Genomic DNA, 26,334 nt, shown 5'->3' with positions numbered 1-26,334 from the left:
CCTTGAACCAGAAAAACTTGAAGAGAGGGCCTACCTCCAGCTGAACACACCCTACTAGTTAGTCCCTGGCAGACAAATCCTATACGTGCTTTTACAGAAGAGAGGAAAAGGCTTCCCCGCAGCACCAGTGGGGTCTGCTTTGACTTCCCTGATCAGCATAGGTTACAAAGGTTTTGCAATGAAGTGTTCTTCTTCCTTCCTCCTCTTCCACCAATATCTTTAAATGCAATATGCCTACAATGCATAGGGAAACGTGTTTCCCACCAGACTCTGAGGCGGGGGCATGCTTCATTATAAAATATATTTTACGGGGGAGAAGTAAATCAGAGGCATATATTAGGAAGCACCCAGGGGCACTCCAAGACAATGACCTTTAAAGGGCAGTAGTAAGTTACTTGACAATATAACCAGCAAGTGAATGATCTCACTATGAAAGGTCACCTGCAACTAGAACAATATTTCCTATTTCAGCACATCATCTGGTACCTTTTGACACATTTCTCTTCCTTAGGATGATCTGATTTCGGCGGAAGGGACCAGATGCACTTCCTTTGCTTTGTGATGAATATGCTCCATTTGGGCTCTTGGTGATACTGACGCCCGTGGGCGGTCCTTGCTATTTCTGTTGTTTTTAATGCTGGCTATTAAAAAGCAGCATTTGTATCACTCTATGTGTTTTTTTTTTTTTTTTTTTTTGAGATGGCACCGAATTTTAGATTGTTTAGAATTAAAAGGGGCCTCTGTAACACTCAGGCTAATTCAGGCCTTTTACAAAGGAGGGCACTGAGCTGGGAAGGAACAAAGACACTTGGCCAAGGTTGCACCCTAAGGTAGACCTTGGCTTCCTACTCTCTAGCCTGCTGCAATTTCCACCCTGATGCCACATTCACAGGTATGTCGGTGAACGTTTAGCTGAGTGTGTTAGCAGTGCCGGAGGTTTACATTTTTGTGAAATTCCTTCGTAGGCGTCTCTCTTCTCTAATCCGATTATCTCATATCTCTTTCTTACTTTGTTGCTTTTCCAGTGGATCCTCAGCACCCTTGCTTTGTCCCCATGCAGGTGCCATGTGCCGTGTGCGGTGGGCCATCACATTTATTCTCTGATCCCGTTCCATGACCTGATGTTCAGAATCTCTACTCATTGTTCTGGTGTGTTAGACCATGACCACAGCTTGTCAAATCTCCTATCGAGGATGATCCTTGATGCTTCTCAGTCTTCACTCTTGTGATGGGATTTTATCCACGCGCATGGAAGGGAGGAAGTTATCTGAGGCAAATGCATAAACCGTTGAGCTGCTCCGTGTTTGGTCAAAGATCCTAAGTTAAACTGAAAGGCTTAATAGCATCATGCTGGCTGGGTGGTTTTTTGCTTGCCTTTTCCCTCATTGGAAATGTTTAAAAAAAATGGATTTCATTTTTCTTTTAATATGTAGTTTAAGATAGTGCTGTTTACACAATGACAACGATTTTGCTACATAAGTCAATTTATTGCAGTACGAGAAGCATACCAGTCTCTGCATGGCTATTCAGATAATATTCAATTGGCAAATCACTCCATTCCCTTCTGCCGGTGACTGCCTGGGTGTGCACAGTGAGCTCTGAAGAGAAGACAGAACATTCTCTCTCTGCGACTCTTCAGTCGGTTGTAAGTTCAGCTGGTGCAAACGTGGCCGGCTTCCCTCCCTCTGAGATTTAGCGACACCTCGATTCCAATGCCTCTACCCAACATACACACAGGCACATGCTTTATTCTCAAAGATGTGATACGGCTTTATTTTTACTTCAAGAAGGAAGAAAAAGAGGGGAGGAGGAGGAAAGACAATACTCTTACTATTTGCCCGAGTTAAAGTATCACCCTTGAGATCATTTGCCAAGAAAAAGTAAATTATCCTTAAATGACTTTTAATGGCATGCCTGCACGCCATTGTGTGAGGTGTTTGAGTATATTGAAGTCCAGCTGAGTCCCCTGGGTGCTCCAAACCATAGTTGGGCCCCCTCGTATGTGAGTGAGGTTCAGGGTAATTAGTAGGGACTCCTGGCTTTCCCTCCCCAGTTCCTTTAGGACTTCGCACCCTGCAAAGTTCTCTCTTCCAAGAAGTACTTTCGTACAGGCCTTTGCTCTGGTCTAATAATGCCTCTGTACTTCAGTTTGCTTACTTGTAAAACAATGCTTGCCTTGTCCTGTTCCACAACTTTACTGTAGATAATGGTAAAACGAGGAGGCAGGAAAGTTCTCTTAGCATTGCCGAACAAAGAGGCGAACTTAATGCTATGACACAAGAAAATATTGCGTTGTGACATTTCTCTACTTCTCTCTGTAAAATAGAAATGAAAGATAGATGTGAGGGATTTCTTTGGAAAACATTTAGAATTCAGGACAAAGTAATGCTTTAAGGTTCCTTTTCACTCAAAAATGCTAAGAAGAACACTGTGATTATTGAACTGTGTATTTCCATGGGATGTATCAGTACATCATGGCAGATTTTTGATATGCAAATCTCTATAAAACCAAAGCAGATTTTCCTCTCGTCGATTGCCATGGGCTCTTGTGTAATAAAGATAAATACACAGTAAAATTGCCATTCAAGGAAGAACTTTCTTATCGGAAAGGACAGACAGGCAACATGCTTCCTTGCGCCACAGCACAACAAACATTTTTATGACATTCTGCAAGTTAAATATGCATTTATTGATTTTTGTCATTTCCTGTTCAGAACCACATGGCATCAAAGAGGGAAATGCGTTTGTCAATATGATTCAAACGGCCCACATGTTAATTCTTAGAATGTTCCTTTTGAAACGTAACTATGTGGCTTAGAAGGTAACTAGAGAATTACTCATAGGGACAAGATCGTTAGGCAAAGCCTGAGTTTCGATCTGTATCCTACTGGAATGAGGTTCTGCAAAGAGAAGACAGAGATGTAGGAAATAGCTGAAAAAATGAGGACAACACAAGTGAAACACAAGGTAAGTGTGCTGAAATGTGTGTTTGAGGCATGGGGGCCAATCAAAGAAGAGACATTATGTTGGCTGAGAAATTAGAGAATTATCAGATCCTCTGCTTGTCATCCCAACTAACACTCTGTGTCAACGTCTGCATCATCATTAACACCACACAACATATTTTAAAAGAAGAAGAAAGAATGGAGAACTTAGCATCACACGATCTCACAAAAGAAACTCCTTTGCGCCAGGAAGGTCAAAACTTCTCTCCAAAAATCTCCATTTAGAATGTTTTTCTGTTCTTGTAGCCACGGGAGGCAATAAGGCCTTAGATCAGAGAGTCTTGAAGAGAGCTGACGCCACCCCCTAAGGGAGTTTTTGGAAATTGTGGGGGCACTGTTTTTACTTGTCAAAATGATAGGCGGTTTTTGACATTCAGTGGGCATTTGAATGCAGTGTGCGGGAGAGTTCCATACAATAAAGAGTTGTTTTTCACATGGCCTTTGAATGTTCTACTGGACATTTATGGAGGTAAAAGCCAGCTTATAATTACCTGAGGCCAGAAGCCAGCTCTGTTTCAAACACAAACATAAATTATTTTTTGGCGTAGTTAAAACCATTCAGCTACACTGAATTTTCTAGGAATTCAAGTACTGTGTGTAACAAAGGAGGATTGTACTTTTTCTTCCTATTTTTTCCCTAAGATTTTCTTCACCAACTCAGAAAATCACATCAACAGGACTAACCCCATTAGTAGTACAGTAAACTTTTTTAGGTTGGTTCTAAAAATATACGTGTATAAGTAAATTATACCATCTCTGATTTACATTTCAGGGTAGGAAAGGGAAAATTAGAAAATGTTTACGTTAAAGAGGAGTGATGTATATAACAGTGTTGAGACCCAATGGCATAAATGAGATAGCATATTAGCCAATCTAATCTCCTGCCATCTTGGTCGACCGTTGTGGTCTTAGAGAAGTCACATTATCACCTGAGTCCACTCACTGGGAAATAATGGGCTGCACTAGATCTCTTCCAGTTTTAAATCTCAACTCCCTGACTTTGGCATTAGTGTCAGTTTGAGGATATTTAAGTCCTTTAAAAAATGAAAGCAGCTGAGCTAACTGGGTAAAGTAAATATTTTGGAACTTATGCAGTATGCTGAATGCAGCTGTGTGACTGCTCTAGAGAAGGACAACCACGGTTTTCTGGAAAGTTTGACAATGCTTAGGCAGGATTCGATGGATGAATAGTGGAACATATATACTCTTTGTGTATCCATTACAGTTATGCAACCATTGAAATCTTAGGAGAGGATTTTGAAAACACGGGAAATGCTAATATGTTAAAAATCAGGAATCAAAATTTTGAATTTGGTAGGAAAATTATGCCTATAGAAACATAGAAGGCAATTTCTTTGAGTACCAGAACTCCTGGATCTAAAAAGTAGTAAGTATTATTTTCTCAATTTTATATAGATTCTATAACAAATATTTATTACTTATTCAGGGGAAGCTAACTGGGCTGCTATAACAAAATATCATCCACTGGATCATTACGGCATTTTGTCTCTTCCTAGGTTTCTTTTCTTCCTAGGTGTCTTTTCTTATGAGACACTAACCCCGCTGATGAGGACCCATTCTTATTACTTCCCAAAGACACTACCTCCTAATGACATCCCATTGAGCGTTAGGATTTCAATATATGAATTTTGCAGAGACATATAACACTTTGTTCCATGTTAAGTGGTATTCAACCAAAAAGTTTTACTTTCTGTTTTTTTAACTAAAAAAAAATTGCCTAAGTAAGTACAAGAAATTAAGTAGAACCTCTCTTGATGGTTAGTCAATCACAATGTCTCAAGGTCACAATTTTAAACACTACAGACTACCCAGAATTACAGATTTCAAAGGAATAGGAAATAGGATTGAACCTGAATTTACCACAGCTCTAGTTTTAGCAGTTTGGTTAAAAAACAAAGACAATAACAAAATAAACAAAAAAACCCCAGCCTCACGTTGGGTTTTATGGATTTGTTTTCGTTTTCATTTAGTTTGGTTTGTTTCTATATATTGGATTTGTCTAGTTCTCATGAAGAGTGAGTGCCGGAGTAGAATCTGGGCTCAAGTTAATAAAGGATTTAGCTGGCTGGTTGTTTGAGCCAACTTAGATTTTAATTTTTCAGATCAGATTTATGTTCCGAAAAGCACATGGCACAGACAGGATTACAGACCATAAATGTCAAATAATGATAATATGCAGTATCTTCATGACTTGGTTAAATTACATTAAATTTTTAGCACCAGGGTACCCTATAAACCTGCTCATGGCTGATGAACTAAAAATGCAGTAGCCATACTCTGATTATACTGAGATTCTCTTAGGCCAAACAGAAGCCAAGAAGAGGTTCCCTCTGCTGAACTAGCAGTGTTGGCTATGATTGGTTCCCTAGTGGGAGTATCCTAGGGCCCAGCCTCTGGATCCAAGGCCAAGTAAGCAAACTCTTTCCCCTCCTATCTCCCAGTCCCTACTGCCCTGCCCCTGCCTCTGCCCCCATATACCCTGAAACTGCCTTGAGGGCAGGAAGTCACCAAATATCACAGGTGCATGGGGAAGGGAGCAACCAGCCCTTGAACTTTTGACCAGCCCTACTGACCAGGATGAGAGGTATCTGTTCTGCATCTCTGCTCTAGGTACCTAGCCAGTTCCTTAACCGCCGAGTAGTAAAGACTGGGGCCAGCCCGACCATCTCCCAGGTTAAGCCAGAATAAAGCCTTGTGGGAGAGGGAGATGTTTAAAACAATGTGCCTAGCCCTGTGGCTTCTCTTGCTCCTGTCTGGGACAAGTGTCCCTGAATGTTCTCCAGCCCCTCCTGCCAGTATTCCCGGTGGCACCTGCATTATCATGTAAACCCAGAGCTTGACTTTGAGCTATCTAACTTCCAAATGTAACTATGTAACCACGTTACGTACTGACATAGGGTTCTACCTATATAACTATTTCCAGAGGTGAGATCGTGAGATCGTTAGTTCTGTGAAAGCATCCTGAAAAGTAAGTAGCTATAGACCCAGAGGAGATTTCTTAACCTCTCTGAAGCTGTTTCCTCTGCTGCAGAATGGTATTTATATTTTGCCCCAATTTATGGCTTTAAAACCAAACCCTAAACCAAAAGCACTTCGTAAATTTTGAAGTGCTAAATGAACGTAAATTTATATTATTTCTTTCGTATTCATCCGAGTGCATAAGGCAGAACGAGGCCATGCCACATTCTCACAGATTACCTTCATATAATTATGATAATTATTGGTCTTTTGTATTGCCAAGCCCATCATTGCCTAAAATTGACAGACGGGGATGTGGTATTTCCAAAAAAAACATCTAGTCCCATGCTAAAGCTCACGGGCACCCCAATATGATTGTAGAGATGATTTGTTCGGCACGTTAAGTACAGAATTATAAATTCCCTGTCTTCAGATGTGCACTTGTTGTAAATGCACATTCTGGAGCTTCCTATTAGACCCAGTTATTTAACTTCGCATGTTGTTTGCCTTCAGTGTGAACACGGGTGGCCCCATAAAAAAATTTGAGACAGACGGTAACCTCCGGTTGCCTCTCCACTGGTTTGTTTGCATGTTGGAATTTTTTTTTTTTTTATCACAGTTACTCTGCGATTTAACAGTAGGTGGCTAATGGAAATGTTATTTGCTGCAGTGGCAGACTAAATCAGTGGGAAATAAGGGGGTGAAGGGGGAGAGTTGGGGGAAAGAAATGTGTTTACACTTGAAGATGTCACATGAAACAGCTGGAGGCCCGAGCCCTTGATGCTGGAACTGGCATGTTCTTTAAAGAACTCATCTACATTATTACACGCTCCTTCACACTTAGAAATCTATTAATTTACAATTAGTTGTATTGATTTGCTAGTAGATTTGTAATTTCTGTAATAATTTACAGAGTACTGAAGAAATTAACTGTGCCCCTTGGAAAGATAAGCATTACTGAAAAAAAAATAGATCCCAGCACGAGTCATTGAACACATCACGGGACGTCTGGATTTTTAGCTTTTAAATTCTTTGTTAATTATAGCAGAACTGATTGGGGAATCCCATTGGACGATCCAAAAAATATCCTTCTTCATTCTATCCCTACCTCATGCCCATAGTATTTAAATAAGAATTCTAGCCTAGAGATACAGGTAAGGATATATTTTTTCCCATTTTTTTTTTGGAAGGAGAGAGGCAGATTCACCTGAAGGTTTAAAACAACAGGAGAGGGGCACCTGGGTGGCTCAGTCATTTAAGTGTCTGACTTCGGCTCAGGACATGATCTCCTGGTTTGTGAGTCTGAGCCCCGGGTTGAGCTCTGTGCTGACAGCTCAGAGCCTGGAGCCTGCTTCAGATTCTGTGTCTCCCTCTCTGCCCCTCTGCCCATTCATGCTCTCTCTCTCTCTCTCTCTCTCTCTGTTTCAAAAACAAACAAACATTAAAAAAAATTTAAAAAAACAGGAGAAATTTTCCCTAACATCCATGTATGTTCTAAGATGTCTTTTTTTCCCACAAGATGTAGCAATCATGGGTTTTTGAAAATGCTTGCGACTGCTTTAAATTATTTTAGTTTCCTGAAAAGTTCCAGTGGGTTCCAGAGGTGCCAGGCATTGTTAGCCCTTCTGACATACACTGGAAATTGCAGTGTGGGTTTGAAGAGGGCTCAGTCTTCTGAGGAAGGAAGGAGGGCTGACATTATCCTGAGAGCAGGGATGTGCAGGAAGGACCAGGGACTCAGGGACAGGAACTCAATCCGGTCAGGAGAATGATGGGTGTACGGGGAAGGGATCTAGGAGGAGGTGATTCTAGATTTAAAAGAAAAAGAGAATTGAACTGTTACGATTCTTTTAAGAGCAAACGCAACTGAGTTTTTAAATATGCTTTCCGTTGTGAGACCCATCATCATTTCAGGATCATATCTGACCATTTATATAAAATATTTCAATCCTGTGCTGTGTGACTTCACTTTGTATTATATTTCTGTAATTTAATACGTTTCAAAAATGCTTTCCCCTTTTTAAGAGTTAAAGGAAGTATCATTACGTGTTCCAAGAGGAGTAAATCTGAGATCTCAGTTCACTCTGGGTCAAAACGTGACAACACTATGGGCAAAAGGCCTGGGAGATGTAGGCCTCTGGCCTCAGAAACAGTTGCCCTTTGATCCAGCATCACTCCTATCCAATCCAATCTCTCAGTGCACCAAGGTCTGGAATCAAATGAGACAAGGCCACTCCATGGGAAGCGATGAGCCAGACTAGGTCTCTACGGTATCTTCCAAGTTTAAACCTCAACTCCATGATTTTAATACCAGTTTAGGCTTGAGAATATTTAAGCCTTTTAAGAAGGAAAAAGAGCTGAGTTCACCGTGAGGGTGCTGTGGTGACACCAACCTGTCATGGATTCCTACAAAATGGCTACGTTCCAACACTGACTCATTTCTGGCACTTTCCTTTAGGGAGACTTACATACTTCCTGTTGTTCTGGTTTTGATGTTGTTGGCTTCTTTGGTGTGTGTGTTTGTGCTTTATTATCCTTCCCTTTTATTTAAAATAAAGGGATCCCAGTATAGTAACTGAACCAGATTTATAAAGACCCAGGAGAGGAGACTTTCTCACTTGACTGCAATTTCTTGCTAGTCCGGTTTTGCTTCCCATCTCAAAGTTCCACGAGAGCACTGGCTGTCGGACAGCATCTTATTTTGGACCAATGCCTGGCTCAGAACATCCACTCAATAAATATGTGGTTAGTGATAACTATGTGAATGAATTGAAGAAATGTGGGCACGTCTAAAGGCCTGAGTTGAAGCAACTCAGGTTAGAGATGTTTAAGAATGCATTATTTTCCCCCGTCTTTGAAAAAAATGGTAACAGAGATAATAACACAGTAGAGATTGTAGTTTTGGGAAATCTAAGATGTATTTCTAGTTCTGAACACTTTTGTTCTCTCTCATGTCATTATCTAACACGTTCCTAACCACCTACGGCACTTTTGTATGTTCCTAAGAATTCTCTTCAGAGACTCAGACTGAATGCCATTGCACACCGGAATATTCTCCTCCCGGATGTTGTAAAACGAGACACACTTCCGATTCAAGTGCCCTTTGCTCATCTTCCATGTTATTACCAGCATTAGCTGTTTGAGCTATTGGCTCCCAGTCATTATAATGGAAATGTGGAGAAAACAGTGGAGCTTGACTGTCTTTTCAGTTATATGGTATTACATAATTCGCCTAAAGTAATTTTTAAGTTTAGTCAAGTGGATGTCAAAAATTAAATAAAATTGCAAGCAACTAAAGAGTTGGTATAAAAAGGGATTTCGTAAAAATCATATGATTAGAAATAGCACTGGACAAGAGGCAAGTTCCTGGATTCTTAGTGTGTCTATGACGTTCACCAACCATGAAGGCACGTGACCTCTCCAGGCTTCGGGGGAGGATTGATGAAATAATTCCTTAAATTTTCTTTAAATTTAGATTCCTTAAATTTTTTTTTGTTGCATTTTTATGATTTTATATTCCTTGGAGGGTACTTATGAAGATGGGGAAGAGGGGACAACAGAACGTATGAGGCAGCACCATGTTAAAGGTCAACACCTAAAACTCAATTTCAAAATGGGAATTGGTACTCTGCACGTATTCAGACAATCAGTCGTCATAGTCAGGCGTTTCCAAAGAAAACTGTTGTTGTTTTCTCCCCCAAAGAGCTAAAAGCAGATATTTAGTATAAAAGAGCAGGAACACATGAATATTCTGAATGCTAGAGCCAATAAATATTCGCCATGTGCCAGGCTTCTAAATCCCGCCCTCCTTCCCTACCATAAATCAGTGGGGCATGTCGATGCTTACTGTCTTCCGGTGTTTGTTTCTGCTAAGTCCCAGAGAATTTAAATGCTGATGCCTGGTTACTCACTTCAAATTTTAAGTAACATCATGGCTCCAAAGTTAGAACTCACGTCCCAAAGAACAAGTGGACCTCACTGTGACAAAAAGATCCACGTGATGAACATGGCTCCTAGCCTTCCCTCCCACGTGAAGCCTCTGGATTTTTGGTGGGAAAGCGACCGCTCGGTCGATACTAATCAGTTCCTAGTAGGTTCCTTCCCCTCCACCAATGGGACAATGTAGTGATACGTGAGCAGCACACGTTATTCTCCCAAGAGACAGTCATGGCACTAAACGGAGTCATTCCCCACCTCTGGTCTGCATGGAACTATTTCAGCTCAATTCTTGGCCCACTATGTGCCAACTCTCTGAAGCTATAAAACACGTTATTGCCTCGTAAAGCTTTCAAATTTCTTTCAATCGAGGATATTCACCAGGAAAGTAGCTAAGTATGATAAAAGACAACCAGAGTATGATTAAATGTGAACACAAAAGCTGCCAATTGTGGAATGACTGCTGTACAGGGCCAGGAGCTTTTCCCATCACATAGAGAATACTTAATAACTCACGTACACTGCCTTATCCTCAAGAAAACACAAAAAGGTAGTATTTTCGTCTAAGTGAGAGAACTGAAGATCAGACAGGTAATGAGTCCTAGGTTACACAACTAGTTGGTGGTGGACCAGTAATCAAACTAAGTTGTCTTTATTTTTTTTAAATAACGACTTTTAAACTTTTTTTAATTTTGATTTTACTTTTCACTTTGATTTCATTTTAGCGAGACAGAGAGTGGGCAGGGGAGGGAGGCAGGGGGAGAGACAGAGAATATCAAGCAGACTCCACACTCAACACAGAGCCCGATGTGGGACTTGATTCCATGACCTTGAGATCATGACCTGGGCCAAAATCGAGCGTTGGATGCTGAACCAACTGAGTCGCCCAGGCACCGTGACTTTTAAACTTTAAAACTGGAAACAACTTCAAATTTATAGGAAAACTGCAAAAATAAGATTCACCTAGAATTTACTCCATTTGCTTTATCTTTTGTCAACCGTGTCTTTCTATAAATATAGACATTAAGTATCATTACATTTTTTTGAAACATTTGAGGGTATGCCTTAAACCATGGCTCTTTCTCCTAAACACACAGGCACGTATGTCATGAATATAGGGATATTTTCTTACATAACTACAGAAGAGTCTTCAACTTCAATATATTTAACATTGCTGCCATACTCTTGTTCTACATTCCAATTTTATCTGTTGACCCAATAACGTCCTTTATGGCATTTCTTTTCCTCCATTCAGGCTCTAGTCTATGGTCAGGTATTAGATTTAGTTGTCACGTCTCTTGATCTGGAACAGTTCCTCAGCATTTCTTTGCCTTTTATGAGATGGAAATATTTGAAAAATATAGACCCCTCCCTTTCATTTTTTAACATAAAAAACCTACCTCATCATGTCATGTTTGTCTGACATGCCCTCACGATTAGCATCCCCATCTGGAAATACTACACAGGTGATGTTATGTTCTCATGGCATCACATCTGAATGAACACATCTCACTGTCAGCATTCATTTTCATCACGTGGTCAGAGTGTGGCCTGATTACTACACTATTTACTTATTGGTTTCCTCCTTGCCATTAAAAAATAGTCAGTGAGACAAACTTATAAGGTCATGTTCCTCCTCACAATTTTTCCCTAAATTTAGCAATTCTTGATGATTTTGTCTCCTCTGATGTTTACTGTGACTAAAAGGCTACAAAAAGGCTGACTTTCCAATTCAGCACTCCTTCCGCTCAGCATTCACTAGATGCAAGCACCCTTTTCTGCTGTTGCTTTATCAATTTATTATTGGTCTGCAAGAATGAATTCCTTTTTTAAACGATGTATAACTAAGCACCGTACTTAATTATTATGGTACTCAAATTGCCCCAGATCTACCCACCAGAATTCCCTTAATTGCTGGCTTCTATGTCCTTGTGGCCATCTTCCCTCCCCCCCCCTCCCCTCCACTCCCCTCCCCTCCCCTTCCCTTCTATACCTGGTTAATTTCTAGCGTACCTGGTTAATTTCTAGCGTGACAAGATATTCCAGTCTCATTCTTTCCTGCCCTACCCTGTAATCACTCATTCCCCCAAGGGACCCTTGTTCCTTCAAGTGGGGAATGGTATGGAAAATCAAGATCTGGGCACTATCTGTGCTCACTGCTTATGAGGTGTCTCCCAGTGGTGCCTGAGCTGGAGATATGTGCATGCGTGTATACACACAACACACTCCTACGTATGTACATAAATACGTACATAAATGCACCCGTGCATGTATATGTGCACATATACACGCATACATGTATATATGTACATAATTATATATATAATATCAATATCCACATATAAATGTAAAATATTGTCAAAGAAATTGTGAGCTCATGTAAATATATCTAATTTCCCTCCATTATTACAAGGTTGTTTTCTTCCCCATTTCATATTTGCATGACCCTTCCATCTCATTTACTCATTTGAGCCATCTCATAATATATTTAAAATGGATTCAAAATTGCTTCACCCACACCACTACAAAAATATGAACACCAAACCTATTAAAGAGTTAAGGATCTGCTTATAAACCCTGTCCCTACAGCCATCTGCTCAGTGCTGGGGATACACAGTCAAATACTGTGTTCATAAGTTGTTGCTTAGATCCAGTCTTCCTTTTTTTTTCCCTCTTCAGCGTGGTTGAAAAATTCATCTGAAATATAATTGGGTTTATTTGTTTCAACTGCTTTCATTTTCAGTTTTTTTTAATCCTTGTCATCCTTAATGATTTAATTTTATTATCTGAATGCATAGAACCGTAGCATGCTTCCAAAGGTTAAGACGATACAACAAGGTATATACTCAGAGGAGGTTATACTTTGCTACATCATCTGTCCTGCCCAGTTCTCTCCCACCCTTTGAGCTAACCAACTTCTTTTTTTTCTGATCCATCCTTCCTCAGTTTCATTTTTTAAAGATAAGCAGATACGTGGACGTTTTTTCAATTTATTTTTAAATGTTTTTATTTATTTTTGAGAGAGAGACACACACAGAGTGTGAACAAGGGAGTAGCAGAGAGAGAGACACACAGAATCCGAAGCAGGCTCCAGGCTCTGAGCTGTTGGCACAGAGCCTGACGCGGGGCTCGAACCCATGAGCTGGGAAGACCTGAGCCGAAGTCGGACGCCAAACCGACTAAGCCACCCAGGCCCCCCTGTGGGTTTTTTTTTTTTTTATAATTTCCCTTATATTTTAATATAAAACATAGCATATGCTTTTTCATACAGAACTGTTTTTCACTTAAAAATCTTTACTGGAGGGGCGCCTGGGTGGCTCAGGCGGTTAAACGTCCAACTCTTGATTTCAGCTCAGGTCATGATTTCACGGTTCGTGAGTTTGAGCCCCAGGTCAGGCTCTGTGCTGACAGTGCGTGGCCTGCTTGAGATTATCTGTCTTCCTCTCTCTCTCTCTCTCTCAAAAATCAATCAGTCAGTCTCTTTCCTTGAAATCACTGTATATATCAGTTCCTAGAGGTCTTTCTCATTTTTTTCCAGCTGCATAGTAATCCTGTGTGTGGATGTGTCATAATTTATTCAGTCACTCTCTGTGCTTGGATATTTAGGTAGTTACCAGGTGCCGGCCAACCCCGTAGCTAACAGCTGACGCGTGGCTAGCCCCCTGAGAACAGCTGAGCCTGACCCAGATCAGCGACTCACCTGACCCACAGATGCATAAACAACAACGCATGATCTCATGATAGGCCATTAAGGTTTTTAAGCAATAGATAACTGGCACAAGAAAGTCATGGAATCACCTTAAAGATAGCTCTACCTAGATACCCTAGGAAAAAGGGTGATCTCGGCCAAAGAAAAAGGTGTTTCCAAGAAAGCTGCTATTGGATTAGACGGAAGGGTCTGGCCAGAGGCTGCTTAGGTATTTGCCCCATTGGTCACAATGGGTCCAAAATTTGGGTCCCCGTGTTGGCTTTGCACTAAGCAGTGATATGCCAGTAACGAAGTCCTAAACGGCTGTGTTCTTATACGCGAAACAGGGTCGCTGATTGAATCCTCAGAAAGCCCTCTCCACACTGAGTTGTGAACTGATGGGTTAATTTTCTCTGGTCAAAGTCTGAAGTTCTGAGAAGCTGACCAATGAATTCCGACTTTTGGAGGCCATGGATAGCAGTGAGATAAGGGATCAGGCTGGGAAAGTTCTCGAAGCAATAAACATTTCTGCTAAAAACAAAACCAAAACCAAACTGAAACAAAAAAACAAAACAAAACAAAAAAAACCGTGTTGTTGCTGACTCTTTATAGTCAACCAGATAAGTCCACAGGGAGCTTCCTGCTCATTCTCTACAGGTATTTCGAGGAAAACAGGTCACAGGAAACCATTTCATGATTCTCTCCCTTTGTAAGCATTTCTGTTCAGTTACATGCAGGCCTTTAAAGAATAATTTTGCCCGGAGGTAACAGGCTTAAGTCAAGGATAGATAATGTTCCCCTGACTTGAGGAAGCTCATGTAGGTATTTGACAGAACGTTCAATTTCAGAGAAAACATCACAAAGAAATTTATCCTGCAATCACCACCTAGTACTGTCTGTCAAGAGGCACGCACACACACGAAAAACCCCCAGGTTCGGTAATATTTTCTACCGGGGAGCAGCCAGCGTCGCAGGGGAAATGGCTGGGAAGTCCAGAGGGCACGGGCGCACTTGACCTGAGTGGCCATGAGTGGCCATGGGTCGGGCAGAGCTACGTTCCTAGTTCCTCCCTCTCTCTCTCTCTCTCTCTCTCCCCTGCGTTCTCCCCTTCCCACTTCTCCTCCCCATCCTCCTCCTTGCACCAAAGATGAGCAGCTGTTTTGGAGAGCAGGTGGAGTATGACCTTGGGAGGCATCTCCTCTCAGGACTGCCACCTGTCAGACATGCTATCCGCTGGCTCTCCGGGGGGAAGGTGGCCACAGGAGCACCAGACACCGCCTGGGGACAGAGTGCCACGTGGGTACCATTCATTTTGGTGAGCAAGTGGTTCCTGTTATTCGAGGGGCTTATCTGTTACTTAAACGGGCTAAGTGTGCTAACTGAGCACTTAGAACAACATTGATCAAACTGTTCTTTACCAGACGGGGAAATAGTCCTTAAAGGCTTAGATGATATTTTCCTGAAGTTCTATGAATCCAAAAAAAAAAATTCTCCAAAATACTCTTCTTTGTTTTTCCACCAAACTGTCACCACACAATAGAACATCTATGAGCTAAATACATTTAGATGGGGATAATTAATGTCACCAACGTTGCACACTGGGGCCACAGGGACACTTGCACGAAGGTCCTCTGATGTAACACGAACTGCTTCATCACCTTACTCTAAAAGGGCATTCCTGAGGGACCCCCGTCCCAGCTCCGCGTTGGCAAGCTTTTTATGTAAGGAGCCAGATGGTAAACGTGTTAGGCCTTTTTAGGACCATAAGGTCTCTGTCACAACGACTCAACTTAGCCATTGTCGTGTGAAAGCAGCCATAGATGAGATCTAAATGAGTGTGACTATTCCACCCCAAGGTTTCCAATAAAACTTTATTTACAAGCACAGATGGAAAAAAAGAGAAAAACAGAAAAAGGTAAACAGCCATATTTTGCTGATATCTGTTCTCACTCATTTCCCACTAAGTAATTATATATTATTTCATTTCTTGGAATCTGTCTCCCCATATGTCACGTGAGGACATTACCAAATTTTCTATTCCACACATTTCCACAGAGACCACGGAAACATTTTGAAAGGCATGAAGGACCATACAAATGTCAGGGGATTTTGTTATCAGTGAGATCAATAATCTTTGGCTCTAGTTCAGATTCTTCTAGGACTCTGGCAGACAAAAGCCATCTCCAGGGTTCAAATAAACACATCCATGAATTATTGGTTCCTGCCCCATCCACATCAAGGCCCATTTAGATGGATGACGACCGCAGGCCTAGTCTGCCTTTGGTATTGGAATTGTACACTTTCACTCTCGGGGCTGTGGTAGACGTATTATGCAGTCATAACAAATATATTCCTCACGCACAGTATGGGGCTTTGAATGAGGTAAACAAATCCCAGGACCCCCTTCATGGGCCTCCCTGTCAATGACCCATTTCCTACGATTTTCTCCTTTTTTTTCAGAGTCTGTCTCTGTTGATTTCTCTCAAGACATACACACAGATGTGTAGCTGTATAAATCTCTGCGAGTATGTATGCGACATATAGTTTTTCTCCTTCCCTGCCACAACGTGGTGAAAGCCCACACAGAGACCCAATGATCCAGCTCATGACAGATTAACTTAACGGGCAATGAATCAGGAGAGGATAACACAGTCATACATGGACGCCATATCAGCTTCATTATTTGAGTCCTACCAATTGAAGAAAAGGAAATAAAAAGAGTCCCATTTGCTTCCACCGTCATAAAATCAGTTCACAAGCAGCAATGCGTGTAGCATGAGATTTCCACAGTCTCTGCACAAACACACACTCATTCTTGCATTCCTGTCCCACAACCGCTGGAGCCTGGCCTTTCATAGTAGTAGCCCAGGATATGGAGCCCATCCTAGGAAAAATTGATTATCAGAAACTTTGAAACAAGTAGCTGTTACGTAGAGGTACGATAATTGAGTCAAACCCAGCTGTCACCTGCTGCTCTGTTTTGCACTGGAAATGTAGGAATATAGAAACATTTTAAGCAGCTTAGGGGCAGAAATAATGGAAAACTAGTGATTTGGGTAATTTACATATTTATAGAGGCTGTGGAGATTTTAGTTAGGAAACAATGAAGAAAACAGAGTTGTCAATGATCAAACGCTACCTGCCACGAAGAGGTAAAACCAGTAATTTTCAGTTAAGCTCAGTTACACCTTTGAAATTACAGCAAAAAAAGAAAAATAAAACACCAAAAATGTGCATTCTGGTTCAGGTTATCAGCTTTAAAGCTCTATAAAATGAATGCATCTGAGCATGTGACACTTCCTACAGGTAAAAAATATCATTACAGAGAATAATAGCACAACTAAAAAATGAACTGTGCAAATGGGTGATAAGGTTTCACGTGCCGCTCTCGTGGGAATATCTGAATTTTTTTATGGTAACAAAGGCCTTCAGTCAAAGGACTAACTCTCTGATAGTATAACCCAAGGTATCACCGGCAGTGGAAAAGGTTCCTCCCACCATATCCCATCCCTGCTGGGTTCTGGCCAGTGCCCTCCATCTGCCTCCGATCTGTCAGTGGCCACTTGCCATTTGTAGGATCCATTCTCCCCATATTACCTACCCCTAAAGATGAATTAAAGCACAGCACAGTGCCCGTGTGAACACAGAAAGAATTTCAAGGAGCACTTTTCTTTCCTACCCTGTAACCTAGGTGCAGGGCATCCCTTTATACTCGAGAGCCATTGCCTAACCTGGATAAAGCAAAGAAGGGAGGAGATAATATTTATTGAGCACTTACTATGAGACTTTATCCCTCCCAACAGCATTATGAGATGGGTATTATTATGTCCATTTTGCTGAGAAGGAAACTGGAAAGGAACCTGCCCATAAGCCACAGTGATGAGTGGTGATGCCGATCAATGGCGTCCAGGTCTCATTCTCAAGGTCATACTTGCTCCCACTCTCTGCAGACTGGGCCTGTGAGTTTTTAGCAAAGTACAGGCTATCATCAAATTGGGCTGCAGATCTATTTGCTAGATCCCAGGGTTTGACCTCTATATCTCTCTACATGAGAGTGTGAATTGAAGGTCTGTGGGAGGAGAAATAACAGTGACCAAATTAAGAAAGGAAGACAATACCTGCAGATCTTCACCGACTGACCAGTTGGCCAAAGAACTAAACCAGGATTATGTTTTCGCTTTTGTTGCAAAATAAGAGGAGGGGATGATGGCATCCAGACTGAGGAGGAAGAAAACAGAGAAGTGGAGAAAAGGTTAAGGTAAGAGAACAGTGGAGAGGTGGCCGCAGAACCGGAGGTGATCTGGTGCTCAGGGGTGCTGTGGGTATGCTTACCCACGTCCCGACACAGCAGCAGTCTGCAAAGGCTTGGGTGCAGACTGAGCCAAGAACTGAGGGAAGGTGCCGTGGGTGGGCGGTGCACAGATTCTGAGCCTCACTTTCAGCCAGTTCTCTTTCATTGGATCCGCTTTTTTCATCTGTAATTTTCTACCTGGCCATTTACACGAGGGACTGCAAATCTCTTTCTCACAGTCCATTTGCTCTGTATCCTCAGCAGACCCGTGAGCTTCTGCGCCCCTAATGAAGGATGGAAAACCTCTTGGAGAGATCTAAGCAGGACTTTTCAAGCCTCATAGTGGTCAAGCCTCCTCTCCCATTTTCCACCCACTCCCTACAAATTCCAGCAACGTTTAAGGATATTTTTCAATGGGAAACTTTAAAAGGTTCAGCTTGAGGAAAAGCCACAGGCCCGGAGATGTTAAGCAGGTTGATTTCAAGCTGCTTCAGAATTTTAATTGCTTATGGGGCTCAGTCGGTTGAGTGTCCGACTTCAGCTCAGGTCACGATCTCATGGTTCATGAATTGGAACCCCGCGACGGGCTCTGTGCTGACAGCTCGGAGCCTGGAGCCTGCTTTGGATTCTTTGTCTCCTCTCTCTCTGCCCCTCCCGTATTCACACACTCTCTCTCTCTCTCTCAAAAATAAGTAAACAATAAAAAAAATTCAATTGCTTAAGAGTAGACTAAGACTGGTTGGGCCCTGGATTTGAAACGTAAACCAGTTCAGTTCCAAGAGTGGAGACTGACCCAGACTTTCCGACTGGAAGTGATTTCTGGACACCTGAAGCATCAGGCCACTGCTGAATGTGCAGCATGGTCTGGGCAGGAGTCTGGAGGAAGGCAGAGCAGAAGGCTCTATTCGTTCTATCCTCTGCATTTCTGTGAGGTCAGTCGCCAGTTTTGAGGTAAAAGGAAGATTCATCAGACACAGGCAAACCTCACGCATCAAAAGTTTCTGTGAAGGCAGAGAGAAGCAGCCGCCGTGCTGGCTATTACAAGCAGATAATTTTGAAAAAAACTATTGGATAAAGTCACCTAGATACTCAAATTTCAGCTGACAGCCTAAAGTATCAGCGTTTTACAATTATTTCAGCTAAAGTTAAGGCTATGTCTCCTAAGGGAAGTCAAAAGAAATCTGTTGCACTGATGATAGGACAAAGGCTTGAAACGCTACCTACAGCAAGATTTTTCTGGAAGTTTGCACTGCATGTGGTTTGATCTATTCCTAAGGCAGTTCAAAGATTTTACGTAAGGAGGTAAGATCATCTTGCACCTGATTGAGAGCACTGCTTCCCTAAAGCCTACCAAAACTGACCTACAAAGTATTCTGTAAAGGCCTTTTCTAGTATCGGTCTTTGTAACAGTCCCGTGTATCACTGACAGGACAGAACGTTCTTCAAGAACGATTGATTGCTCCAGGCACTTGTCCGTGGCAGTCACCAGATGGATTTGTTGTTCTGCCCTGGCCCCTTTCTTCCCTGAGAATCTTTAAAAAACGTCCTGTTGGCTACAGCAAGAATCTGTAGAATCCTGGAGTGTCAAAGCCAGAAGGAAGGAAGGCACAACAAAGGCTACAGAGCCAAACCCTCTCATTTCACCAGTGAAGAATATAATGTCCAGAGGCAGGTAAGGAAGTAGGGATATCTTCACAAGAGCCGGTAAAAATCCGTTTTACATCTTTCTCTCTGTGGATGGGCTCTAGGCTCCGCTGATGTTGCCAAAAGGCAGAAAAGAAGTTAAAGATAATGAAAGGTTTCCAAAAGTGTCAGCAGGGGCGCCTGGGTGGTTCAGTCAGTTAAGGGTCTGACTCTTGATTTCGGCTCACGTCTTGATCTCATGGTTCATGGGATCGAGCCCCACATCAGGCTCTGCGCTGACAGTGAGGAGTTTGCCTGGGATTCTCTCCCTCTCCCTTTCTCCCTGCCCCTCCCCTGCTCACGTTCACTCTTACGTTCTCAAAATAAATAAAATAAACATCGAAGAAGAAGAAGAAGAAGAAGAAGAAGAAGAAGAAGAAGAAGCAGCAATCAGCAGAGAAGCAAGTAGAATCATCATGGAAATTTTCTAGAAATTATTTTTCCTTTCTTCATTAAAAGCATTCTCAAATCTCAGGCATTCTAGTATAGGATGCTTTATTTGTATTTGCTCAAGAAATTCTTGATGACAAAATTTATAAACTGTCTAGGGCCAAACTAATTTACATTTATTTTCACACACCCGAAACATATTTCCTGAGATCTCAGTGGGTGCCACACTCTAGAATGTAAAATGAGAAAAGGCCATACATTGCCCTAAAAATGGTTCATCTTCTTGTGAGTTTCACAGAAATGGGGCTTTGCAAGAGAACTGAAGTAACTATGCATCTTTTTTTGGCCTAATGGGAGGATGGGGGCTCACTGTGTGGCCAGCCCTAGTGAAAACTTATAAGGAAATTATCTTGTGGGCCCATACAGTTTTGGACTTCATCTAAAAGTTGATATTTACCCTTCTTTAAAATCAGTTAACTTCCTGGCATTCTCTGGTATATTTCATCCATAAGAAAATTATAAGACCTGTGGTTTTAAAAAGGCATCAGCTCTCATTTTAAATGTCAGCATTTTATATATAACCAGTAAGTTATATACTAAAACACGAATAATGATTATCGCTGGGTGATGACTGTAGGGGCAATTTTGTTTTCTTATTTTTATCTATCTATATTTTTTAAACCTTCTAAGATGAACATATGTTTCATTCAAAATGTAACAAACTTGGGCGCCTGGTGGCTCAGGTGGTTAGGCAACGACTTTGGCTCAGGTCATGATCTCACAGTTTGTGAGTTCAAGCCCTGCATCAGGCTCTGTGCTGGCAGCTCAGCCTGGAGCCTACTTCAGATTCTGTGTCTTCCCCTCTCTCTGCCCCTCCCCTGCTCATGCTCTGTGTCTCTCTCCCAATAATAAATAAACACTAAAAAAAATTAAAAAAAAATCAAAATGTAACAAACTCTACATTAAAGTCATTGTGTTGGTTTTGAGTTAGGTGCTAATGGAGGGAAAATATATATAATTGGCCAAAAGATTGGCCAAAAGAAAAGAATTTCTTTTAAACTCAGAGTATCTGATGGGAGAAAAATATGGTAATCAGAAGCAAAAAAAAAAAAAAAAAAAAAGCCATTCAGAGCCCTGAGCTCCTTAGTTGTGGGGATTTGCAAGGTGATGATGAGAAAGGAAGATCAATCCAGGCAACCAGGTATGAGGTGAGGCATAGAATTTTGTGGCAAAGGAATATGACTTGGGGAAGAGAAACCAGTAACATATTATTAGTTAGGGTAGACAAACTCCTATAACAAATAGATCCAAAGTGTAATGGCTCCAATACAACAGGATGTTTTTCTTTCCTCCTAACAGTCCAGTGGAAGTGTCTTGGAATGGCCCGGGCTCTGCTCCTCTCGGTTTTTCAGAGATCCAGGGTGGGCATTAGCTGTGCTGCGACATGTAGCCTCCAACGTATCTCTGGTAGCTGCTGTTCCAGCCACAGAAAATGGGAAGAACAGGGAGGGGCACCTCTAGGAGGTTTTCTGGGCCAGGCTTGTAAGTTATGGACATCATTTCCATACACAATTCCAATGGAGAAACTAGTCCTATGGCCACAAATGTCCTTAGGCAGCCATATAAACGACACAAATGTAGTTAGGCAGCTACTATTGGAGGAGGGAGGGGCCAATGGTGAACAGCTAGCAGTCACTGTCACAGAAAGAATGAACCACAAGAATGAGACAACTAGTTGAAGTTGGTTAAGAGGCTTCTCCCTGGAACACAGTGATAACATGCAATGGGGAGAGTATATAGCTGTATTTCATGCAAGGAGCTTCATAGACAGAAATCTGGAAAGACTCCATACTATAGCACTATCTTGAAAATTCATCATGCCTGTTAGTACATAAAATGATCTTAGAACTTTTATAAAAAACAAATGGATATTTACATAAATATCTTCTTAAGCTTTACACATATAGGACAGTAAATGACATTCCATTTGTGGATCAGTCCACCATCTTGAAATGACCGTTGCTAGGAAATGCTGTTGGCTGCACGCTTTCTGAATCTGTACTGGATACAGTGCATATTTAGCAAAGACATCCTTAGTCCACAATGTTATAGCCAGACCTGTTTAGTGTGTTAGCAACTGACTAGGATGCAGTTTTATTTTGTTCCATCACAACCATAAAGAATAACCTTGAAGTAATCAATCACATCACCTTTTTATGTCTTCCTTCCCCATCCATATAATGAGGGCCAGGATACTGACCTATCTTGTAATGCATTTTACAAAATCAACATAAAGGCTTATATTAATGTTATTAATCAAATTAGCAATGAAATGGCTAATAAGTAATTAGCCATGGACCAGTGACTCCACTATAATTGCATGAGCAAAGATTTGCTACCCCTCTTGAAGGCCTGACCTCATGGAGGACATAATTAACACTACTCCTTATCTTTTGATATTATGGATGGCAAAAATAAAGGCTGGCTTTAAAAAATCATTTCTGGCAAATGAATCTTGAGAAAGCTTATAAAAAGTGATGCCTCACAATTTAGCCAAAAATATTTACTGGGCTCCTGTTTTCAACGAGGTTTATGGAGAGTCTAAAAAGGAATTTTGTACTGTTCTGACTTCTAATAACACACAGGGATAGACATAATTATGATAAAAATCAGGATATGATAGGAGGGCTGCCATAAATTGCTTATGAGAGCATACAGAGAGAGGATCAGAAGAAGTTTCAAGAAAAAAGATCATATTTAAGCTGCCCTTTGAAGAATGGTTAGAAATTCAGGGAATGAGGTAGGGATGGTGATAAGAAATGCAAGATGACAGGATCGTTCTCACAATTAGAATTATATTAAGAGGAAAACTAAATCTTTAGTAGCATTAACCATAGGTGACCGCTACAAACAGCCAACTCTTTAGATCAGTTTTCCTTAAGTGTTTGCAGATCATTTTTTTGGTGACAGGTTAATGTGAGTTCTGAGAAAAACAAGCCTCCCATGCTCAAAAAATAAGTTAGAGAAATATTAGGTTAACTGAGGTTAAACCTATTTCATTACTGCGTGCTACTCTGAGCACAGGATATGCAAATGAGCCCTGTGACTCTCCAAGAGGAGGATGTGGAACAAAGAATTTTCCAAATGGAAATCAAGGCCTAAACTTTCTCAGTGCATGTACATTCACATCACACCTTAGGGACAGTTTAAACCTTAGCTGGATTTTGTAATGTTGCTTTGATATTTACGTGTTTTTAAATGCAACATATGTCACAGGAACATAGCTATAACAAGTATTTAGGGCCATCTCTGAGAGATGCTGGAGGTCATTCTGACCAAGAATGATGGATTTCACTCTGGATGCTACACCATCTGAGGCTTAAATGGAAAATCTCCATTATGAAAGCCACGTAACACCCGAAAATATTCAGGCCTTATGTCACAAGGGGAGACTATTGATTTCTGAACTAGAAACACCATCTGGGCCAGTGAAGAAAGTGACAGGGATATTTTGGACATAAAAAATATCAAGTACAAAAAAAAAAAAAAAAAAAAGGTCAAATACCACGTAGGGGCCAAGAGAGTTAGAGTCTTTACCAACTCAGAAGAGGATTTGCCCAAGGGAGCTGAGGAAATGGTCAGGGATAGGGATCCTGATAATGGATAAGGAAATAAACAGGAATAAATAAATATGAAGACTAGTTATTAATATTCTACCTATGAAAGACACAGCAAGAAATCTTAGCAATGCCTCCCAGTAATGTTTAGAAAATAAATGCTAAATAAATGAACAACCATAGCAAAGCTTCCCTTACTGTGGTAGAGTTTCTGATTCTTTCTTTCCTACTCTTTCCAATGTAGATGCCAATCTTCATACTTTAAATTCCAGAAACTTGAAGATCTCTCCCTCCCCAGAGTGTAATAGAAATTGTCATATCAGAATGTAAAAATAATCTACATGGAATTTATTGAATCTAGCATGAAAAAACTACTTTATTTTTGAAAAATATTTATTTATTTTTAAGAGAGAGAGAGAGAACAAGTTGGAGAGGAGCAGAGAGAGAGAGGGAAACACAGAATCTGAAGCAGGCTCTGGGCTCCGAGCTGGCAGTGTAGAGCCTGACTCAGGGCTTGAACCCACAAAGTGTGAGATCATGACTTGCACCTAAATCAGACACTTAACCAACTGAGCCACCCAAGCACCCTGAAAAAAACTACTTTAGAAAGAGCATATAGTCCCTTAACACATTATAATGAATGAAAGCAGAATGAACATAAACAAAAGAGAAGACAATACAAGTTGTTATTTAACTACATCAACTAGTCATTTTTGTGTTCTTTGAGAACGACACCCGATGAACTGTCATTTGTACAAAAATTTCCACTTACTCATAATTAAGATAAATGTGCTTTGAATAATTTACTGTTCCAAATAACTATCATACTTTTATATGAACACACAAGTGTCTAAAGATGTATAAATCGTAAGTTGGCTGACGTTTACTAAGTATTATCAGGAAGGCACATGAACCTATTTAATCTTCACTACATCCCTATGATGCTGGAACTGTCATCCCATTTTATAGATGGAGAAAGTGAGGCACAGAGATGTTAAGTGACTTGCTCAGAGTGATGGGGCTAATAGTTGGTTAAGCGAGGATTTGATTCCCAATCATGTGCCCTCAGCTCGTACATTTCTTAAATTATTAAAGCTATTTCTTCCATATGTATATGAATATGATCCGTTCAAAAAATTAGATTCTGAACATTTAGACCCTACCCAGGTGTTTAAATAAATTTAGTCATGTTTATGAGAATCCTGTTTTATCTCTTATAATAGAGATAACTAGATTAGGCAAAACATTCATAATAACTTCCCAAGGGACAGCCTAATAAAATTTTTTCCTCTTGAAAATAAGGAAAACATGACATATGGCATTTACATCGAATCTGGGGAGTCATCTGGCCTCCTTCCTTCTTAGATCTGCCAGCAATGGGTCCACTTGCCATGTTTGAGTAGGCGAGCTGCCTACGTTCAAAATGACATAGACAACTGGCACAATTAGAGAAAAAATTGAGAGGGTTTCTGTTTCCCCAGAATTATCGAGGTAATTCTTCATCTCCCTTTGGCAGATGACCTCCTGGCCAAGCACCCATTAGCTTCCTTTCTCATATCTCACCTGCTTCAACATCACGGTCCAGGGCAACGCTATTCATTACAACGACTGGTTTTACTACCGCAGCACTGCTCATTATGAATGACCCGTGTGTACACTTTTGCATCTCCAGCAAAATGACAAAAGACAAAATAGCAGAACTGGCTTATTTCCCAGTGAGCTTTTGCAAATTCCTTGCATGTTTCAGAGACTGCATCATGGCTGATAAAACTTTATCAGGTTGACATCAGGGAAATAAACATAATCACGGTTTCACGCCAGCCATTTTGGTATATGTAAGCAATGTGTCACCAGCCTTCCCTCTCCCTTGATCCACCCTGTCAGGTCCTGACAGGTGGTGTCCAAGCTCTCTTTGGGCTCCCACTACGGCTGTTATCACTCTTCCCTAGCCACGACTGTGCTGGCTCAAAAAGGACAGCACGTTCCTGTTGGCGGGACTCCTGGGGACTCAGTCTGTCCCAAAAGAGATGAAGTCCAACAGAACTACCAAATAGATGCAGGTTTGCTTTTGACATCACCTGACTACCCTCTTACTTCTCCCTCTGGACCCCTTCCCTGGTCTGCTTCCCACGGGCTCAGCACAACCGTCTCTCTCTCGACGCGTCAAAAACTCCCACCCAGGATGGGGTCCAAATCAACACCTTTACACCTTAATGTGAATAATTTACTTTCTCCGTGGTGTATAAGCTCTTCTCCCTAACAGTAGAATATAAGCCTTTCGTCTCTATAAATTAACGTCAACTCTCAGGCAGTGAACAGGAAAGGTTTTTGAAAGAGGAAATGTTCTCAGAAGCCCGGAGATCATCTGTGGATGATCGCAGGGGTCACAACTCAAATGCCTACAGATGCCGGTCCGGTATGTAAACGAGCAGAGCGGGCGGGGGTAAGACAATCTGGAGAACTTACAATTTCTCCAGACAGGTTGCCATTGTTGTCATACACAAATGCAACCGTAGCCTATTAGAGATTCTATTTACTTCAATAGAAGTGAACGTTATGTCCTTTTATGTGGCTTCTTCTAATTTCTACACGTTTCCAATCAATTGGAAGTCTAAAAACCCTCCATAGGCCTACTAAAAATACACCAGGGGCCTGAGCTATTCCAAGGGCACGCAGCTTGAGACATATACCTTGGACATCTGGTCTTTAGCCCCCAAATCCCATCATCCCTGCATATTTATGTAT

Source organism: Panthera leo, chromosome B2 (assembly GCF_018350215.1).
Source record: "Panthera leo isolate Ple1 chromosome B2, P.leo_Ple1_pat1.1, whole genome shotgun sequence".
Classification (NCBI taxonomy): domain Eukaryota; kingdom Metazoa; phylum Chordata; class Mammalia; order Carnivora; family Felidae; genus Panthera; species Panthera leo.
This window is presented reverse-complemented; position numbering follows the sequence as displayed.